The 23,470-nt window shown below is 33.5% G+C and overlaps 1 long non-coding RNA gene across 1 annotated transcript in view; it reads right to left on the bottom strand.

Moving 5' to 3' along the window:
* Positions 1 to 1,600: 1,600 nt before the first annotated feature.
* Positions 1,601 to 23,470, bottom strand: part of LOC107974089 (uncharacterized) — a 40,670-nt gene continuing 18,800 nt past the window's right edge. The window contains exon 3 of the long non-coding RNA XR_001716636.2: positions 1,601 to 1,910. This is a non-coding gene — a long non-coding RNA (uncharacterized LOC107974089). The remainder of the gene's footprint in view (positions 1,911 to 23,470) is intronic.

The following is a 23,470-nucleotide window of genomic DNA, read 5'->3' as shown; positions in this document are numbered from 1 at the left end:
ATCTGACACATTTGTTTTACTAGTATTTCATTATTTAATACTGACTAGATTTCCTTTTATTATTTTCCATCCTAACAGTATTTCTTTCAAACTTTCTCATTTTCTCCCTTCCCTTCCCTTCCCTTCCCTTCCCTTCCCTTCCGTTCCCTCCCCTCCCCTCCCCTCCCCTCCCCTTCCTGTCCTTTTTCTTTCTTTCTCTCAACGTGAGTGCTACCATAAATATATATTTTGCTTACACATTTCACATTATATTTCTTCACCTTTTCCAGCAGAGAAGGTGGGCACATGAAAAAATAGAAAGGACACCATACTGGAAACCAAAATATCTAGGTTCTACACTTGTGTTAAATAAACAGTGCAAATTAAATTATAATCTTTAGTATCTTGGCCTCCATTTGGTCATTTCCTCAATGAAATAGTAATCTGTCCTTACTTCTGGAATGGTAAGGATGAAATTGTACAAATAAAAGACAGAAAGGTGGAAATACTGGCATTTGTAAATGTTGGAAGTGCATATATTTTAGAGGTATTATTAAGAAAACATTTCGTATGTCTGAAATTATTCCATCTGCTTGAATCACTCTGTAGGAAATGGTATTATAACTACAAACAGTAAATTCCTCCTTGTCCTTGTCCTCTTTCATAGAATATACCTCTCTTCAACTAAAGGAAATTACTTAGAAACTACATTTTTTGTCATGGTTTTACTCAAAATCTCTTTTCAATGTAATAGACTTAACATTTAAAATTCTTTAGAAATGTACAGATTCTAGTGATTCTGGAATAAATATAAATTGCAGTAGTACTGGGATATAATTTTCCCTTTGAACACAGATATTAACAATTCTTTTTAAAATAGTGATTTTCTTCAACAATGCAAGATTTTTTTCTTTTCTTTTCAAGGAAGAAAAGTGGTAGATAAGCATAGTATAATTTTTAAGACATAATGATGTGGACCATTACTGCCAATTTCTGTGCTTAGATAGTACGGCGACACTGATCTAAAAAGAAAAACCACCTAATAAAAAATACATGAATACATTTTATAGGTTTTCTTCCTACTTTCATTAAGGTTTTAGTATATTCATATAAAGTATTGAATTTCAGCAGTTTGCATAAGATAGCATGATTCTTGTTTTTGTTTTGCATATTTTGGTTTGGTTTGGTAAAGAAATATTTAATTTTAGTAAAGTTAATAGCATCATTTTTCTTTGGAATAAGTTAGAGTCAGCCAATTTTTTATCAGTGTTATTGAGCAATTTTTCTATACAAAGAACTGATTTAGGTGATTGAGATAAATCGGTGAACAAAACAGACAAAGATTTCTATATTTGTGGAATATACATTGGTCAGGGGAAGCAGATAAGAAAAACAAACACTAAAAAATATAAATGTCAGAACCTCGAAGGCACTGTTGATTAAAGGTTGTTTAGAGCAAAATAGGGAGATCAGGGATACCTGAAAAAGGGTGGAAAGGTGAAGATTTACACTGGCCTAAATTTCCTATTCAATCTGGCTGTTGGTAAATCAATATAATCTTCATCTATATTAGCTATGGTAACAATAGCTACTCTAACAGAAACATCTCTAATTTCAATGATAATGTTAGCATAATTGGATTTATTTCTTACTCATGCAAATTCCAAAATATATTTCTTGGTAAATAAGAGCTTCTCTTTCAAGTAGTAATTCATTCCAAACTTCTGCCATCTTGTGCTCTGCCATCTTCAAGCCTGTGGCTTCTTAGGTTGTGAGTTCCTCTGCTTCAAGTCAGAAGCAACATATGAGTATTTCCGAGTAGGAGCATTGAGGGCTACCTTGGGAGCACACATATCACTATAACTGCATTCCACTGGCTCAGACTCGCTGTAAGATGACTTCTATAGAGGCTTGAAAACTGCTCTGTATGCCTAGAAAAGAAGAGGAAAATAGCTGGGTAATCAGGTTGCCCTGTTTAAAATGATTATCACCTATCACTCCCTCTCTCTTACTTGAGCCATACTAACTTCTTTGTTGTTTTTAGTGTACTCAGATGCATTCCTGCAAGAACTTTGCATTGAGAATTCTAAATGCCAGATTACTTTTCTGTAAATATATATGTACATGGCTCCCTCCCTTGCTTCATTCCTGCCATAGATCAAGGGCTACTATACTACAGAGGTCTTCCCTCACACGTTATCATTTTACTCTCTCCTTTTTCTGTTTTACTGTTTTCCAAATATGTATACACACACACACACACATATACACACATACACACACACTTATGATACATAAATTATATAATGTGTATGTAATACATACATAATTAACATATAGTATTTTTTTTTAAATAAATAATGTGTCTCTGTTTTTATTTCTATCCAGTAATTTCTGCTTTGGAAAGTTAAATATTAGATTGAAAGGTTATATTCTGCTTAATTTGCCTGAATATGTGTATCTTCCTAGAATATTTATTTTCTGTGTCCTTTACTTAGCAAAAAGCTATATGAGTTTGGATTTTTACATTATTTCATCACAGTATCACCAGCATAAAAAATAAATGTCTGTACCACATCATAGGTGCTCATTAAGTATGTGTTGAATGAATGAATGTGTGAATATCTCTATAATGAAATTTATTCTATTTGTGTTTTTATATCTATGTCTCTCAATAGGCTTCCTGAAGGCAAAAAATTTATCCAACTGTTTTCTCCTATACTTCCAGAATACAGCTGTTTTCCTAATATGTGGAAGGTGCATGCTAAACATTGGATGAAGTGATGAAGGAATTAAAAAAAAATCACACAAGGAAAGTGATGCTGGGAGAGTTGAATACATTTTCCATCACAGCAATGCATAGAAACCATGTCTTTACTCATGTTGGTCTCACTTTAAAACTCATATATTGTATTCTCTATCAGATTGTTTCCAAGCACTTACAAGTCTCTTATCTTCGTGTTGCTAAATGCAATAAGGCTTCGCTCTTCATCAGTACAATAACCATAATTTGACATTCTTACTTTATGTATAATACATTCAATTGAACAATATGTATTGAGTTATAAAGTATGAGTGTGGCATATATCCTAAATGAGGATTTGAATGAAACTAGAATATCTTTATCTTTGAAAAGAAAATGTATTCATGTAAACCAATAAGTCATTATTTTTAGCCAACAAGAGAGAATGTGCCCATATTTTATGATATTCAAAAATATGCTAGCATTTCTTATCCAGTCTCATTATTTCCTTTATGATAAGGCATTCCACTTTCATTTACTTTATTAGAGTATTTTAAATTATTGCATAAAATGCCTTAGCCAACTTGTAACATAAATAGAATAGTTACATTTGATTATCACTGTTTGGGATTGGATTTTCTGGAGAATTGGAAAAACATCTGTGTCTTAATTTTTATCCCTAATTTATGTCATTTTGACCTTCACTGAACTTTTAATATCATCTTATCTTTCTAAATTACAAAATGCTGTGACCTTTTATTACAAAAGAAAAAAATAAAGTAACTTATTTGAAATGAAACAGAGAACCTCAATTTGTTAAATTCAATACCAAGAGAGCACATATGACTCATTCAGGGCATAAGAACTTTAAATTGCCCAAGAACAGGAATCATAATATAATACTTAATACTAATGAAGAGGGTATGATTGTGACTGGCTTTTATAAGTAATTCAGGATACTTTTAGTGTAAGTTCTTGAAAATGATATCTATCTTTAGAAAAATTAGCCCTTAAAAATCGAGTGTCTTAATTTTCTAAAATAAAAAAAAATTAAACACAACCTGGAAATAATCAAGGCAGTAGACAGTCCTTTTAAGCTTTGTGGATTTGGTGTCCCTATTTCTGTAACCTAAATTATTTTATCCATTTTATACCATTGTTCTGAGACTAATTTAATATAGTCATGTGCGCTGGCTAATTTTGTGTGTCAATTTGGCTGGGCTATGGTGCCTACATATATGGTTATTCTGTATGTTTATGTGAGGGTGTTTTTGGATAATATTTACATTTAAATCAGGGGACTCTGAGTTAAGCAAATTGCCTTCCATAACATGGGTAGGTATCATTCATTCAGTTGGAGTCTGACCTACCCTGAGGGAGAGTATGGAATACCACTAGCAGACTACTTTTGGACTTCACCTGCAACACTGGCTTTTCCTGGTTTGCTATGGGTCTGTATATGGGTCTGTAGACTTGGAGTGCAACTCTATCTTTATTCTCCAGCCTGCCAGTCTCCTTCTCCCATCAGATTTTGCATTTGCCAAGACTTCATGATTGTGTGACTCCATTCCTTAGAACAAATCTCTTTACATATTTATATACACCCTATTGATTCTGTTTCTCTTAAGAAACCTTACAAATATACCACATAAAGTACTAATTTTGAAATTTGTTAACATAATCTTTTCTCAATACTTAAATAACTGTTTGAAAAATTTTTAAAAATACATCAAACTCATCTAATGGAATCAAGCCAGGAATGGCGGCTCATGCTTATTATCCCAGTACTTTGGGAGGCTGAGGCAAGAGGATTAATTGAGGCCAGGAGTTTGCAACCAGCTTGGGCAACATAGTGAGACCTAGTCCCATTTACTAGGGAAGCTGAAGTGGAAGAATTGCTTAAGCCCAGAAGTTAGAGGCTGTAGTGAGCTTATCATGGTGCCACTGCACTCCAGACTTGGTGACAGAGCAAGACTCTGTTTCTAAATATATACATAAATGGCTATAAAAATTATTCTCTATTATCCAGAAATTAAACATTTCTTAAATTTTAATTCTTTTTCATTGTAAGTAATAGAGAGGAAGTACATTGTTTGCTTACACTGTGCTAGGCAAAATTATAGCCACATCAACTCTTAGTTTTTTTGGGTTTTTTTTTGAGACGGAGTCTCGCACTGTCGGCCAGGCTGGAGTGCAGTGGAGTGATCTCTGTTCACTGCAAGTTTCACCTCCCCGATTCATGCCATTCTCCTGCCTCAGCCTCCCGAGTTGCTGGGACTACAGGTGCCCGCCACCACGCCCAGCTAATTTTTTGTGTTTTTAATAGAGACAAGGTTTCACGGTGTTAGCCAGGATGGTCTCCATCTCCTGACCTGACCTCATGATCTGCCCGCTTCGGCATCCCAAAGTGCTGGGATTACAAGCGTGAGCCACCGCGCCAGGCTGGACTCTCAGTTTTAGCTTATATTCTCATTTCCCATCATAGGTAACCTCTTTAAAAGACAGTCGTGTTATTTAGTTGTTTCAGAACTACTGATTGTACTGCCACTATTAAAATAATTTTGTAAAAACACCTTAACACCTTCTTCATACTTACAAGTTGAGGTTTAACATTTGTATTGTATATTCAATTAATGACAAAGGGTGTAATTTCTATTCAATTTAAAATGTTAATATTTTTAAATAAAATAATTATATTTGTTGTTTAACATATTTTATAGGTGTAATTATAATTAGTGATTATAATCTTTTTGAGCTATTTTTTCCATACTTGTTGACTTAGAATTTTATTCTAATGTAATAAATTGTGTGCTTCCATTTATACATTTTCTCCAACAAATACATTTTTTCTTATTCTAAGCCTCTCTATGTTAACATTTACTCTTTTTGGATTGAGTTAATATTATATTAATTATTAATATATAATTTATCATTATTATATAGTTAATAAAAATAATAATGTGAATGTACTTGTTAATTTGGAATATATTTTTAATTTGATGAGTTTTTTTTCAATTAGTTCATGTATCAAACTAGATTATAAAGGTTTCACTGTTATTTTACTTTATTTTTAAAAAATTCATATGGGTACAGCAATGCAAGTCAATTATTTTTGTCGCCATCTGAGTTATATACCAAAAATAACACTGTTCTATCATCAAAAATTATTTTGTGATTTTTTAGCTGAAAATTTGATTATTTTTCCTTCAATTTTCTTGAAAGGAAAGAGTTAGAAACCTCCTGCTTTATAAAGTGATTTGTTACTCACTCATTAAAGTCATTCACTTTCTCACTACTGACACCAATATTTCAAAGTGTTACATTTTTGGCACTCCTGATTGTTTTGCATCCTGGGTAAAATCAAAATTAGGGAATGTGTTAGAGGCATATCTTCCTTTTAGAATCTGAGAGAAGGAAATTTGTGACAGTCAGATGTAAAGGACACAATCACCAATGTTTTCTTAGGAGAACTAGCGTTAACAGAGAGGAGCATTGGAAGTGGATATCTCAAAAGCAATGAATGTCTCTTGGAAAATTATTACATACACCCAGTGGAACACTCACCCCATGTTGAAGATGGCAGCTTGTTGACTGAAGTACCCAAAACATCTTAACACTGCTTGTCACTGCTCAATTTGAGAAAAGAATGTGTGACTAATAAAAAAATAAAATATAAATGAATAAATGAACAAAAAAACTATTTGAGATTGGTATTACGATTATCCTCATATTTCCAAAGAGGAAAATTAAATTGAAGTTGGGAATTCATCATATTTATTACCGTAGATTAGCTGCTCTAAAATGTTTTGCCATTGTTGTACAAAACATACTTGATTACACATAAATGATGGTTCCTCTGAGACCTCATGAAAGTGACTCCTGCTCTGGAGCTATTCACATAGAATCAACTCCCAATTGATTTGGATAATTAAGGTTACTAGAGGAAATTTCAAATTATAAAAATGTGGTTATTCCTGCACCCCCAGCACACTTGGTGTGAAACTATGATTTATACATGATAGCTATATAGGCAGAAATCTGTACATTGCTTCCATATATATTTTTCCGGTGCACATACACACAAATCAAAAATTTTGTTTTCTTTTCTATTAAATATGATGACTACTCATAACTTACACATATATGAATACTGATGTTTATATATCTCAAAATAACATTATATACTATGCAATCATTATATAATATATACACTAAAAAGTATTATTTGAGCCATTCTCTCTAGAATGTTGCATAGTATTACCATCTACTTTGTCTTCAAATATAAAATTCTGGAAGAGATTATACAATCTTCTTCCCATGAGCTTCTTTACTAATGATAGTAATTATTTATGTACTTTCTTCATGTTTCATTAAAAAATGTATTGGAAAGTATGCATACCAATTCATAATAAGGCAGTTGACTTCTAGTCTTTATATGGAGTGTAATTTTGGCCCACATTACATATGGAACATAAATTTAGGAATAAATGCAAATATAGATATGTATAGATATGTACTATGCAGGTAGATACATAGTTAGAAACATCATCATTTTGTTGTTGCTGTTTAGAGACTGGGTCTCTCTCTGTCATCCAGGGTGGAGTGCAGTGGTACAATCATAACTCACTGCAGCCTCAAATTACTGGCCTCAAGCAATCCTTACACCTCAGCCTCATAAATAGCTGGGATTACAGGCATGAGCCACCGTGCCTGGCTATCATCAGAATTTTTATTTTAATGCAGGATTTTTATACTGAAAAGCAAACGGGTGGTTTATGCAATATCACAGAAATTAATAAGATAGATATGAGGTTGAGGTGGAGATGAGTGAAAAACATTCAATACTCATTGTAATTTTGAATTTCTTCGCCCAATATATTCACAAACAGTAACTACAGCTCTATGTGACCAAGTTTATACAGAGATTATAGGAAATATTACCACACATTTCAGAGAAGAGCAAGAATAGCAAGATAACTTTCTTAATGTAGAATTAAAAAGTAAAAACAGAAATATTTTATTCTTAATCTACACTTTAGTGTATCATTCTATTTCTTAGACTATGAACTTGAGATCCAAAATAATGGCTTTAAAAATTTTATTCCACACATATACTCAGTATGTGGTGTTTGAATGAATATATACTGGATATGGTTAATGACTTATTTGCACTATATGGTCGATATAGTATGATTTTATTAACTACATATCGATTTTATTCAGTTAATTTTTATTTAGTTTTACTTGGTGTTTCTCATAATGCTGGAGGTTTATTCAGAAACAAAATTTGATTTAAGTATTTCATTTTTGGGCTTGGTGATATCCAGTCAGTTACACATGTAAGTCATCAGACCAATTAAGTTAAATACATAATCACAGTCTATCCTGCATTATATAAATTGTTTGTTTTACAGTAATATATTTTTTCTCTTGATCGCTACTTCAACTATACCTTTATTTCTCCTAAAAAGACAAGTTTGGTATTTTTTTTTTTTCTGGTACTCATGGATGTGCTTTAGGGAGATATTAAGATTGAGTCTATAAATTTTAGTAATGAGTTTATGGTAATGAAGTTTAAAGGCTCACCTGTTCTATATGTGTGTGTGCATGTGATTATATATATACATAAATACATAAACATAAAATATAAAAATATATGTCTTTAAGTATAACCATTTACTTTATATAAATATATGATACATGTATATATAAATATAAAAAGTATGTAATTATCTGGTAAATGCCTTCCTAACAAATATTTACTACCTGTAATCATGTTCTTCTCTTAGCGACTATAATCCTAAAATTATAGAAGTTTATTTCTCTCTGTGTTAACATAGTCTAAAACAGAGCTATCAAAGGTCAAATACTTATATGGTAGCTCTATGATCACAAAATTCAGGCATCTTTCTGTGACTGCTTTAGTATTTGACATGTAAGAATTGTGCCTCATGTTTTCAGATGCCTTTCTAAGTTCCAAACATAATGTCCACATTCCATTATTAGAAAGAGAAATATATAAATACATGTGTAACTTCTTCGTTTAAGAATACATGTGTATAACATTTTTACTTATATTCCACACAGCAGATGGTTCTGCTTGGCCACAGTGAAGGTTGGGATATGAGGTCTTTATTCCATGTATCTCTGTGCCAAGCTAAAATGTGAAGATTTTATTAGAAGAGTTTGCATATTGGTAAAAATGATCAATTTATGGTACTGATTTATAAAAACCAAGTGATCAAAGAATTAAAAAGGAAAATATTTGATATGGATTATAATAGTAGTTTACCATATCTATAATATATACATATCTGTAAACCTACTGGTGTGAAAATGATATTGAATAAGAAACTGTATTTTTATCTTTATTTTTCTAAATTTTTTTATTTTTAATTTTTGGGCACATAGCAGGCATCTATATTTTTGAGGTACATGACATATTTTGATACAGGCATGAAATGCATAATAATCACATAGTGGAAAATTAGGTATCCATCCCTAAAAGAACGTCTCATTTCTGTTAGAAATAATACAATTATATTATTTTAGTTATTTAAAAATGTACAACTAAATTATTATTGACTATAATCCCCCCATTGTGCTATTAAATATTATTTCCTATTTATTCTTTCTAAGACTTTCTTTTGTACCCATTAACCAGCCCACCTCTTCCACACCCTACCTCTGCACTTTCCAGCTTTTTTGGTAACTATTCTTCTATTCTCTTATCTTCAATTGTTTTGATTTTTGGATCTCACAAATAAGTGAGAACATGTGATGTTTGTCTTTCTGTGACTGGCTTATTTTACTTAACATTATGACCCCCAGTTCCATCCATGTTGTTTTGCAAATGACAGAATCTCATTCTTTCTTAGGGCTGAATAGTACTTCGTTGTGTATAAATCCCATATTTTCTTTATCCATTCATCTGTTGATGGTCACTTAGGTTGTTTCCAAATCTTGTCTATTGTGTACAATGCTGCAACAAACACGAGAGTGCAGATATTGCTTTGATTTTTCACTTCCCTTCTTTTGGGTATATACCCAGCTGTGGGATTGCTGGATAGTATAGTGGCTCTATTTTTAGTTTTTGAGGAAACTCCAAGCTATTTTTCATAGTGGTTGCACTAATTTACTTTCCCACCAACAGTGTATAAGAGTTATTTTCTCCAGTATTTGTTATTGCTTGACTTTTGGATAAAAGCCAGTTTAACTGGGGTGAGGTAATATCTCATTGTAGTTTTGATTCACATTTCTCTGATGATCTATTATGTTGAGGACCTTTTCATGTGCCTGTTTTCCATTTGTATATCTTCTTTTGAGACATGTTTATTCAAATCTTTTGCCCATTTTTAATTGGATTATTAGACTTTTTTTCCAGAGAGTCATTTGAGCTAGTTACATATTCTTGTTATGAATCCCTTGTCAGAAGGGTAGTTTGCAAATATTTTCTCCATTCTGTGGGTTGTCTGTTCACTTTGTTGATTGTTTCCTTTGCTGTGCAGAAGCTTTTTAACTTCATGTGATACCATTTTTCCATTTTAGTGTTGCTCAAGAAATTTTTGCCCAGACCAATGTCTTAAGAGATTTCCCCCAATGTTTCTTGTAGTATCTCATAGCCTGAGGTCTTAGATTTAAGTCTTTAATTGATCGTGGTTTATTTTTTGTATATGGCAAGATATAGGAGTCTAGTTTCATTCTTTTGCATATGAATATCCAGTTTCCCAGCACCATTTATTGAAGAGACTGTCTTTTCCCCAATGTATGTCCTTGTCAAAAATGAGTTCACTCTAGGTGTGTAGATATGTTTCTGGGTTCTCTATTCTGTTCCATTTATCTATGTGTTTGTTTTTATGCCAATATCATACTGTTTTGATTTCTATAGCTCTGTAGTAAAATTTGAAGTCAGGTAATGTGATTCCTCCAGTGCTGTCCTTTTTGCTTAGTGTAGCTTTGGCTATCCTGGGTCTTTTACAGTTCTGTATAAATTTTAGGATTATTTTTTCTATTTCTGTGAAGAATGTCATTGGTATTTTGATAGAGATTGCATTGAATTTGTAGAATTTGTAGATAGCTTTGGATAGTATGAACTTTTTTTTTTTTTTTTTTTTTTTTTTTGAGACAGAGTCTCTCTCTGTCACCCAGGCTGGAGTGCAATGGCACAATAGCGGCTCACTGCAACCTCCACCTCCTGGATTCAAGTGATTCTCCTACCTCAGCCTCCTGAGTAACTGGGATTACAGGTATCTATTATTATACCTGGCTAAGTTTTGTATTTTTGTAGAGAAGGGGTTTCACCATGTTGGCCTGGCTGGTCTTGAACTCCTGACCTCAGGTGATCCACTCACCTCAGCTTCCCAAAGTGCTGGAATTACAGGAGTGAGCCACCGTGCCCAGCCAGTATGGACATTTTAACAACATTGAAACTTCAAATCCATAAACATGGAATATCTTTCAATTTTTCTGTGTCCTCTTCAATTCTTTTCATCAGTGTTTTATAATTTTCATTGTAGAAATCTCACTTCTGGCTGGGTTCAGTGGCTCATGCCTGTAATTCTGGCATTTTGAGAGGCCAAGGTGGGCAGATCACGAGATCAGGAGTTTGAGACCAGTCTGCCAACATGGTGAAACCCCATCTCTACTAAAAATACAAAAATTAGCCAGGCGTGGTAGTGTGCACCTGTAATCCCAGCTACTTTGGAGACTGAGGCAGAAGAATTGCTTAAACCCTGGAGGTGGAGGTTGCAGTGAGCCAAGATCACACCATTGCACTCCAGCCTAAGAAATTTGGTTATTTCCTAGGTGTTTATTTAATTTTTGGCTAATGTAAATGTGATTACTTTTTAAATTTATTTTTTACATTGTTCACTGTTGACATATAGAAATGCCACCAATTTTTGTGTGCTAATTTTGTATACTGCAACTTTGCTAAATTTATTTATCAGTTTGAATAGTTTTTTGGAGGAATACTTAGGTTTTTCCAAATATAAGTTCCTATCCTCTGCAAAGAAGAATAATTCTTCTTCCTTTCCAATTTTGATGTTCTTTATTTATTTTTCTTGTCTGGCTGCTCTAGCAAGGACTTCTAGTACTATGTTGAATGACAGTGGTGACAGTGAATATCCTGTCATGTTCCAGATCTTAGAGAAAAGGCTTTCAGTTTTCCCCCGATTCAGTAGGATACTAGCTGTAGTTTGTCATATATGGCTTTTATTATGTTGAGGTATGTTCCTTCTATCCACAGTTTTTTGAGGATGTTTATCATGAAGATGTTGACTTTTATCAAATGGCTTTCCAACATCAATTGAAATAATCATACTGATTTTGTTCTTCATTCTGTTGATATGTTTCCCATTGATTGATTTTCATATGTTGAACCATCCTTGAATTCCTGGGATAAATGTCAGTTGGTCATGATGAATAATATTTTTAATGTATTGTTGAATTTGATTTGCTAATATTTTGTTGAGAATTTTTGCATTAAAATTCATCACAGATATTAGCGTGTGATTTTGTTTTGTATCTTTTTGTGGCTTTGATATCAGGGTAATACTGGCCTCATGAATCTGGAAGTATTTCCTCCTCTTATTTTTTTTAACAGTTTAAGTAGGATTGGTATTAGTTCTTCATTAAATATTTGGTAGAATTCAGCAGTGAAGCCATCAGGTCCCAGGCTTTTCTTTACTGGGAGACTTTCTATTACACCTTTGACCTGGTTACCTGTTACTGATCTCTTCAGGTTTTGGTTTTCTTTATGGTTCAATTTTTATTGGTTGTGTGTTTCTAGGAATTTATCCACTTATTCTAGATTTTCCAATGTATTGGCATATAGTAGCTCATAGTAGACTCTAATGATCCTTTGAATTTCTGTGGTATCAGTTATAATGTCACCTTTTTAATCTCTAATTTTGCAGGTTCCCCTTTGGGTGTGTCTAGAAATGTCATCTGGGAGCTAGGGCCTGGAATGGGGGCCTAATGATTCTGCCCAGTGCTGTATCCTACTTTGGCAAGTAGGATGCAAGACAAAGTCCTCTTTATTCTTCACTATCATCTCCTTAAGCAGAAGAAAGGAGTCACTTTTGTTGCTGCAAGTTACATTGCCTGGGGGGATGTATGGCTAACACACTTCCTTAGCCACCTCAGCTGGTGTCTCCCTAGGTCATGTTCCACCCTAGTTTACTGGCTGTAAGCATAGCCTAGCACTAGGAGTGGCCCAGGAATTACAGTCCTTGTGTCCTAGACTGCCTTTAAAATTTACCTAGGACCCCACAGCACTTCAGCTCATGGTGGTGTGGCTTGCTGAGAAACTCAAGTTTTGACCACTGAAAAGGGCAATACCCCTCTGGCAAGGGCTGCTCCAAATGCTCTCTTCATGTATGGATGCTGGCTGATCCCGGCAGAGATTTTTTCTTTACTGTGACAGGGCAGCATAGAGTTTAATGTAAATTTCCTCAGTTGCTGTACGGTCCCTTCCAAAGGCACACAGATTATCTCTCTGCATCACTCTGCTGCTGCCATGGGGATCGGGGAGGGGTGGCATCAGTGATTCAAGACTTTCTCTTCTGCCCTCCTCAATACCTCTTTCAGTGATATAAAGTTAAAACCTGGTACTGTGATCGCTCACCTGATTTTTGGTTCCTGTGACAGTGCTTTTCTGTGTGCAGACAGTTAAGATTTGGTGTTCCAGCAGGGGAGATGAAAAGTGTAGGCTTCTATTTCACCATCTTGCTCTGCCCCCAAAAACATATTTTTAAAAGAGTAAATACATATGTCTAACTTACAATGCTTCCTGTCTTATTTCCATTGAAATGAAAAGTTCAAAAATAGTTTTTATAAATATTGGAGAGCAGGCAAATATGGCGTAATAGCTCTTGACTAAGCAGGGTTTCTTTTAAGACATAAAGTTTAGATAAATGTTGCAAAATGTAAGATAATATAGCCAATTAATAACAGTTAATGTCTCCCGTGGACACCCAGCTTTAAAATTTCTCTCTTTTGTACTCTGTCCCTTTATTTCTCAAGTCAGCCGACGGTTAAGGAAAATAGAAAAGAACCTACGTGACTATCAGGGCAGGTTCCCCGATACATGTTTAGGGTTACTATATTTTCTTAGAGAAGAATTGACCTACTTATCATTAATGACCCACTTTATCTCTAATTATCTTCCTTGTTTTGAAGTCTATTTTGTCCAAAATTAATATAGTTACTCCAGCTTTTTAAATTAGTATTTACATAGTTTATCATCCTTTATTCCTTTTCTTTGAGCTTATCTAAGTCTTTATAGTTAAAGTCAATTTATTTTTTTGACAGCATAGATTTGGGCTTGCTTTTTGTATAAAATCTGATGATATTTTTTAACTGGTCAGTTTAGAGCAATCCCATTTAAAGCGATTACTAATATTGTTGAATTAAAATCTACCATCTTGCTGTTTGCTCTTTTTTACATTTGCTCTATTTTCTTCTCTTTTTCTGCCCTCTGTTTTTTTATCATTTATAATTTATAATTTTTTAAAAGTTTTTGTTTATATATTTTTTCTATGACTACCATAACCAATTACCACAGACTGCATGGCTTATAATAACAAAAATTTCTTATCTCACATTTCTGGAGGCTAGAAGTCAAGGTGTTGGCAGGGTCACTCTCAGAACTCTCTAGATAAGGACACTTCCTTTTGTCTTTTAGCTTCTGGTGGTTGCTGGCAATTCTTGATGTTCCTTGACTTGTATCTGCATAACTATAATCTCTAACTTAAACTTTACATGGTTTCCTGCCCTGTACATCTGTATCTTAATTTTCCTTTTCTTAAAAGGTCACCAGTAATATTGAATTTTGGACCCATCATAATCAAGCATGACCTAATCTTAACTTGATTACATCTGAAAAGATCTTATTTTTAGATAAAGTCACATTCATAGATAATGAAATGGGTGGACATGAATTTTAAGGCAGTCACTATTCAACCCAGTAAATTGTTCAAGAATTTACAATATACATTTTGTAATAATATAGGATCATATACAAATAATACAATACTGCACCATGTGTACTGAAGTTACATTATAACATAATATTCTTGTCTTCTCCCTCCTGTCTATTTGACTAGTTTTCACTTATTACACTTTTACATTTTCTTCAAATATCCAATACAATATTGTAATTATTTCTTTAAACAATCAGTTATGTGTTAGAGCCATTAAAAATAAGGAAAAGAAGCTTTTATGCTTTTCTTTTATTCATTCCTTTCTGACACATTTTTCTTCACTATGTAGATTCAGCTTTCTAAACTACAATAGTTTTCTTCTGGCTGAAGAATATGTATTAATACTTATTGTAGGGTAGATCCGCTGACAATGAAATAAATACTTTTTTCAATTTTTGTTTGTATGTTTATTTCTTCTTTACTTCTGAAGAATATTTGTTGAATATAGAATTCTGACTTGGCAAGTTTATTCATTTCAGCACGGTAAAGATCTTACCCTATTGTCTTTCTGCTTGCATAGCTTCTATACTAGTCAGGGTTCTCTAGAGAGACAGGACTAACAGGATAGATGTACATATGTAAAAGAGTTTATTAAGGAATATTGACTCACAGGATCACAAGGTGAAGTTCCAAAATAGGCAATCTGCAAGCTGAGGAGGAGCAAGGAAGCCAGTCCAAGTTCCAAAACCTCAAAAGTAAGGAAGTCAACAGTGCGGGCTTCAGTCTGTGGCCAAAGGCCCGAGAACCCCTGGCAAACCATTGGTGTAGGTCCATGAGTCCAAAAGCTGAAGAACCTGGAGTCAGATGCTTGAGGTCTGTAAGCGGCCACCATGGAAGAAAGATGGAGGACAGAAGACTCAGCCAGTCTAGTCCTTCCACATTCCTCTGCCTGTTTTTATTCTAGCCATGCTGGCAGCTGATTAGATGATGCCCACTCAGATTGAGGGTAGGTCTGCTTCTCCCAGTCCACTGACTCAAATGTTAATCTCCTTTGACAATACCCTCACAGACACACCCAAGAACAATATTTTGCATCCTTCAATCCAATCAAGTTGACACTCAATTTTAACCATCAAAGCTTCTGATAAGAAAACTACATTTCTTATCTTTCTTATATCTAGGTAAAGTGTCCCCTCATTCCTTGTTTTGGGTGCCCGAAAGACACTCTCTTTGTTTTTTTTATTTTCTTTAGTTTGACTATAATATGATGAGCTGCAGGCTTTGTTGTTGTTGTTGTTGTTGTTTGTTTTGTTTTGTTTTAATATTTATCCCACTTGGTGTTCTGAACGTTTTGGATCTATGTTTTGATATTTGTTAGTATTTTTGGAAAAAAAATAGAGGCCTTTATTTCTTTAAATATTATGTTTTCCTTGTTGATTTATTTATTCTCTTTTTGATATTGTAATTAGGTGTATGTTATACTGTTCGGTATTATTCCATAGTTCTTGAATGTTCTGTTCTGTTCTTTTATTTTTTTTTTTGTCTGCATTTTAGCTTGAATCATTTCCATTCATTTATATTCAAGTTAAATTAATTCTTTCTTATCCATGCTAAATTTACTGATGAACCCGCAGAAGGCATTCTTCATTTCTCCGCTTTTTATTTCTAGCACTTTCATTGGATTTTGACATTATCTATCTGGTTTTGTTATGTTTTCTGTTCATTTCAACTAAAGGCTCAACATATTAACGGTATTTATTCTTATTGACCCAAAGGAAGAGGCTGAGGCACAAAATATAATTTTAAAGAGTTTACTTCAACCAAAGTGAAGATAGCTGCCCACGACACACTTCCAGGTTGCTTTGGGGAGTGCTCTTTTCAGCCTTTTTTGCAAGCAGGTTTTTAAAGGCAAAAAGAAACCAGGAGTGGGCCGATACAAAGTTGTTTGACAGGGATTCTCATTGGCTTACAGAGGTAATATTGATTAGTGATTGGCTATACCCTGTTTTACTATAGGGTATGAGTTATGGTGTCTAGCACATGGCATTTTATGACTGCTTGGTATCAGTTAGTCTAGAGCCCATGTAGCAAGGGGCTTCAAGAGGTAATTACTTAGCTCAAGGTGGTTGTAGGACATCACTGCTGTCACATTTCAATGCTCCTCTGGGATGGATAATTTAAAGGGGCTTGCATTCTCCAGATAAAAAGTTGTCTTTTTTTCTTATTCTAAACTCCTTGGTAATTCCAATATATGTGTCATATTTGAACCTGGTTTGGTTTATTGCTTTGTTTCTTCAGACTGTTTGGTTTTTACTTTTTGGTATGTTTTGTGTGTTTCTTTCATTGGAAGTCAGTTGTGTTGTAGATAATTAAATTAATAGGACTTTAGTATGAGGAAATATGCTCATCTGGCTGTGAGTTGTGTTGTGTTTGATCTTATAACAATGAGAACAAGCGGCTTCAAACTCCCCTTGTTATTTTGTTTTCCTTTGTACTATTTTCTTTGGAGCTTCCCTATGAGCTGCACTTCAGGAGAAGTCTCTTACAACTCTCTTCTCACTATAATTCACTGTGACTATTACTAGAGTTTTATTTTTATTAATGTGGTAGTATGGTGTGAGGGAGGGTTGTTCTCTAGTCTTTGAATTGTGTGGCAATCTTTAACGCACAATGGGCCCACATGTTGAGATTATGGCCTTTTCAAGTGTTCTGGGGCTCCTCAAGGTTGAGCTTTATTTCCCTGCTCCTTGGTCTCTTCCCATACTGCAGCGGGTATGCTCCAACATCCCTAGCCTGTGTTAGTAAAGCCCTGTCTCTTGCATATTAATATTTTCCCCGCTAGATGAGATAAAGTTGGAAGTGGGAAGAGCAGAGTTTTTTCCTACAATTGAGAGAAGTTTCTACTACTATCCTCTAGGGATGTCCGAACCCTACAGATTTAGTCTTCTGCTACATAAGAGAGAAAATATTCTGAGTTTTCACAATGGCTACACTTTCCTTCCTCTTGCCAGGACCATGACGGGGAGGGAGTACAGGCTTTCTCCATATTTTTCCCTATTATCCTTGGGAAAGCCTGGCAGAATTCCTACAAACAACAACAAAACAAAAACCAAACAAAAACCCTGCAAAACTGCCCCTTGCCCCACTGCCCTGTGACTGTAGCCCCGCAGAGACTTTTACTCTCACTCTAGCCCACACTTGTCCTCCAGTAATTAATTAAAATATGTAGTTTAATGTTCCTACTGGCTTATATGACTTCTGGCTGCCTCTCTCAATGTAAGGAATGGCCCAGATCTTGGGTTTCCTGGAGATATTTGCTTCACAAGATGTCAGGATGATGGTTTTCTCTGTGACTTCACTTCTCTAAAGAAAAGTTGTTGCTTTTCAGTGTGTCTATCTTCTTCTTCTTGTGAGAATGGGAATGAGGATTCCCAAGTTCTTTCCTCTCTACACCGAAACCAGAACCTCTGTGTGATATTTCAATTAAACACCACCAACAAATGGATAATGATGAACTGTTTGGGCATTATCATCAAAAAAGGAGTAATTCTATCATATAATTTAACAGCTTTTCACTTTAGTTAATGGAACAAGAAGTGGTATTATTTTCTTCTTTCTACTGTTGGCCATTCTTTCTTAATTTCCCATAACAAACAGATAATTTCTAATGAATTTCATACAGAACATTTGAAAGCATAAGTATGTTTAACTAAATTTCAAAACCTTGTTGAAAATACACTGTAAAAACAATATAGATATTTAGATGACCCGAAAATGAAGAAATGAAGAAAGTCACATAGGCATTCAAAGTATAATTGTCAACCTAATAAATGAGACTGAAGTTTGCATTTGTCTCTAAACTTCCAGAAGGCAAGAAAATAACAAGTGAGGTAAACATGATCAATTATCTAGTGTTCTTCAGAAAGTCTTCAGAGAAACAAAAACTTTTCAGTACTAAATTGCACAAGTTTCTCAGTTGTAAATATTTATAAGAAAGATGATAAAATAAAGTGTCCTCAACAATGTGACAATGAATTTTACAGTTCTATTAATTCTTAAAACCTTAGAGAAATGTCAAAAACCAAATATAAATGATATTCACAGTCATAGATAATAATGAAGATACCTCCAAGTAAACTAATATGGGCCAAGTATATACAATTTTCATTATTCATTTTGATCGCAGAATAGAATTGATAAAATCTACAGAAGGAGGTGTTGCATATTGAATATTGCGGTAGCCCAGTTCCAGGATAACTCCCAAAGATCCCCTGCTTTTGGTATGCACAACATTGTGTAGTCCTCTTTCACTTGTATTAGGTTTGGTCTGTATGATCAATAGACTATGGCAGAAGTGTTGGTATGTGGCCTCTGAGACCCAAATATAAAAGGCCTTGTGACTTTCTCAATGTTTCTTTTCTTTTGGATGATTTGCTCTGAGGAAAAGCAGCTGTCACATCATAGAGCACTCAAGCATTCCTATGAAGACAGCCACATGGCAAGGAACTGGGGACTTCTGGCAACGACCCATCTTGGAAGAGACTCTTTTATCCCCAAATAAGTGTTCAGATGACTTCAGTAGCAGCCAACATCTTGACAACAACCTCATTAGAGTATCTGAGACAGAACCACCCAGCTAAGCCACTGCCAAATTCCAAACCCTCAAAAACAGTGTTGTTTTCAGCTAAGTTTTGGAGTAATCGGATATACAGTGATAGATAACTAACTCATCTTCCTTTTAGCAAGTCTTTCCTAAATTTCATTTCCAAATCATCTAGATTTGGAACAGGAACTGAAGAACAGCATATGGTGGGACTTCTGAGAAACTGCTTTTTGGCATTGTTTTTATTCTAAAATGTTGGTTAAATGCAGTATATTTTGCTTTCAAAACAAGATCTTATAACAGTTTAAAAACTTCACTAACTCTTGCTGAAACTAAAGATTATCCAAACAACCACACAAAGGTGAATTATGTTCATTAATTTAATATATATTTATTTATACCCTGCTCTTTCCAAGGCGTTGTGTAGGTCATATGGGCCTACAGACTTACCTTCCTCTTGTGTGGAATAGATCTGTGCCTGTTGTACCTTATATATACGTTCTCAGTTGAATAATTAGAGGCATTACTTCCAAAATATGGACAATAAAATATTGGGCTTAGAAATTTTTAGTTGCTTTTACAACATTGGAAAAACAAAATCAATACATCTTTCATGGAATATCTGATTTTAAATAACTTGGTTTCTTAGTGTTCCTGCCAGGATTAATTATGAACAAACTATTCCTCTTTATACCTGAATTAATTGACTTGTTATGAAGTAATTTGATATAAACCTGCTGATCTTAAAGAAGTACCTATCATGTTTATTTAAGAATAAAAATTCATTGATTAAGTCCCTATTGTTGGTCATGTAATTTATATAAAAATTTCAATTAAAAAAATGAGGAAGAGAGGCCAGGCGCGGTGGCTCATGCCTGTAATCCCAGCACTTTGGGAGGCCGAGGCAGGCGGATCACGAGGTCAGGAGATAGAGACCATCCTGGCTAACATGGTGAAACCCCGTCTTTACTAAAATTACAAAAAATTAGCCAGGCGTGGTGGCGGGCGCCTGTAGTCCCAGCTACTCGGGAGGCTGAGGCGGGAGAATGGCGTGAACCCAGGAGGCGGAGCTTGCAGTGAGCCGAGATCGCGCCACTGCCCTACAGCCTGGGCGACAAAGCGAGACTCCATCTCAAAAAAAAAAAAGAGGAAGAGAAAGAAAATGTGTTTGGAGACTTTTTAATGAACAAAAGTTAGCTATGTTCTGATTCTCAGAAATAGTTTATCAAATGAAAATGTGTAGTGGTAGTTTCTGATAGCCTCTATTATTTTTCAGGTAGAAGATATTACCTAATGGACGGGAATAAGTCATTATTTATTTTGAAAATCCATGTCAATATAGTCAAATATGCAAAGTCACACATTTTCAAAATTAAACACTGAAATTTCTGATATAATCATTGTTCTCCCAGTGTGCCCATGTGATTACATCCACACACTCATCTGCCCTAGCACCATCTCTAATGTCTGAAGCTGACTGAAAATTATTCATAATTACTTTGTCAAATCTGCCATGCTTCACCCAGATAGATGATAGCTACTTAAAAGGAACAGCATCAATGCAGAGAAAACTCAAAAGCACTTCCATAATTTGCCATTACTGGGGCATATGATGTTTTAGGTAAGCAAAATTTTTCTGATTATGGAAAATTGGCTTGTTTATCACTGAAAGGGCTACCACTATTTTTTTTTTCTTTGGAGGAGAACAGGGAAAAAGTAAAAATGGTGGCTCCCAAACTATTAAATAAAATACATTATATTATTTGCCCGAGAGTTAACTCGATAATTACAATTTGAAAAAAAAAATACTTCATGATTTTCTATCATTGAAAGTTGGCAGAATAACAAAGATTACTGAAGGTTATCATTGCACATGTCATGAGGGTTCTATTAATACTTCAGTAATGTTTGGACGAATACTAAAGATACATATGTAAGGAAATATTCCATATTTATCTTATAAAATGCACTTTCCTTGGTTTCGGTTTATCAAAATTGCTAATAATGTTTTTATACTCATTGTTTAGTCTTGAAGCTTTTTATTAGTTTTAATTTTTACAAATTTTGCTTTGTGGAGGCAATAGCAATCAGAATTCTTTTAAAATTTCTAAAGCATTCCTTAATTCATGGAAGTAAAGCATGGATTTTATAATCAATGTTAACATATTGCAATGTAGTTGCATAAATTACATTTTTAAAAAAATCACAGACAATAATGCTGTGAACATCTCAAAACACCATCATAAAAGTTGGCTTAATAGGCAAAGCAGATTATTAGAGTAATTAAATAAAGAAGAATATCACCTTGACTGAATTTTTGTGTCTCAAAAAGAGTTTAAGAAATATGTATTTATACTTATGTCCATATATAAATACATATTTTATCAAATATATATTTACATATTTTATGTAATACATATTTTATATGTGAATATATAAATACATATCTATATATGCACAGACGTAGGTATATATAGAGAGAGAAAAAATGAAAGAGAGAGAGAGACAGAGAGACAGAGAAAGAAACAGAGAATTTAGGACTGAACTCAATAGTGTAGAGAAAGTCAGTCAGGAGACTGATTCAGAAATTAGGCTGCTTTGTGACATGATAGATTCATATTTGTGGACATTGCAATGTCATAAGAGTAAACTGTCTATCTCAAAAATAGTTTGAACAGCAAAATTATGCACTAATTTACAGTTTTATCCTGTTAAAGAACATATTAGAATAAATAATCACATTGTGTTGCCATAGATGGTTGTTGGTATCATTACAAAATGTTTCAATGTAATTATATGTGACTATCACATAGATCATAAATCTCACCGTCTTATAAAAAATCTATCTATCTATCTATCTATCTATCTAGTCTATCTATCTATCATCTATCTATCTATCTATCTCTACTGGTTCTTCAATTATACTCTTAACATTTTTATTGCCAATTTTTTACAGCGAAAACTAATTTCTAGAATAAAACTATTGCAGAGTAATTTTGTGATTATTTTTACAGGAATCTTCCTCTTCATAGTCATGCAGATTGTTTTAGTGTTCTTGTAAATTATCACTTTTGTTGCATATATGTTATGCTCAGAGTTTTTTAATTAAGGGAAATGTCTTTAAATGTTTTAAAATTATGTTTTAATCATTTAAAGTTAAATAATAACTTTATTTATTCACAAATTTTCTAATAAACAGTGTGAGTAGAAAGTAAGTGTTGATACCAAACAACTACAACAGAGAAAATGTTAAATTAATTTCATGTTTTGGCGAAATACCACAATTAGGGTTAGCTCTTTGAGGATTTTCTGTGGGATTTGAATGGGATCTTCCCTCTCAACTTGTCTCGTGCATCTTATATCTAGTCTAAATGAAGCCTAATTGCTTGAACAGAATTTAGATAGGACTACCATAATGTTTCCAAGAATGATTATTATGTCAGATTCAATGCATGTTTTTTCAAGTTGTCTCACTTTTAAATACAAAGATGCAAGTTGAAATTAAAATTTGCAGTCTCTAAATAGTAAACAATTTTATTACTAAGTATAGATGAAGTACAAAAAAGTACTCTAGATTTTTTAGCAAACTTTGATGCTTATTGTTTTGTTTTGTTTTCTTTCTATTTTTCCTAGAACAACCACAGTAGTAACATTTTTATAAGTTTACTCTCAAAAACTTTTGTATTAATTTCAAAAATTAAGCGTTCTTGTTTCAGTTCTTCACTTGAGTCAAAACTTATACATTTTAAAACCTTATTTTCATATTTTCTTTTAATAGTTCAACAATCTACAAAATAAATATTTGCTGTTCAACAGGTTTTTACCCTGATATCATCTAATTAAAGTGAATAATATTATGTTTAAATTCTTATGGTTGACTTTTATCTTAGTATATGGACTGATAAATTAATAATATCATTTTGGTTTCAGCCTAGAAAGTGATTGTATTAAAATTTTCATGTTTATTCCATGTGTTCATTTATTCTAGTATCAATTTCAAAATTATTTTAAGTAAAGCCAATTTTTCTATTGTTTCTGTATACGTATATTGCTTCTAGTAACACAAAATATAAATATAAAAGAAACTGTATTTTAAAATAAAGTTACAATTATAATTTATAAGGGTACCACTCTGTCTTTGATAAATTCTGTTAATGGTTTGGAGTTTACATTAGCATTTTTTCAAACCTACAATTTCATGACTGCTGATTTGTATACAAG

This window comes from Pan troglodytes, chromosome 3 (assembly GCF_028858775.2).
Source record: "Pan troglodytes isolate AG18354 chromosome 3, NHGRI_mPanTro3-v2.0_pri, whole genome shotgun sequence".
Taxonomy (NCBI): domain Eukaryota; kingdom Metazoa; phylum Chordata; class Mammalia; order Primates; family Hominidae; genus Pan; species Pan troglodytes.
The sequence above is the reverse complement of the archived record's forward strand: the minus strand, read 5'-3'. Positions and strand labels throughout refer to the sequence as shown.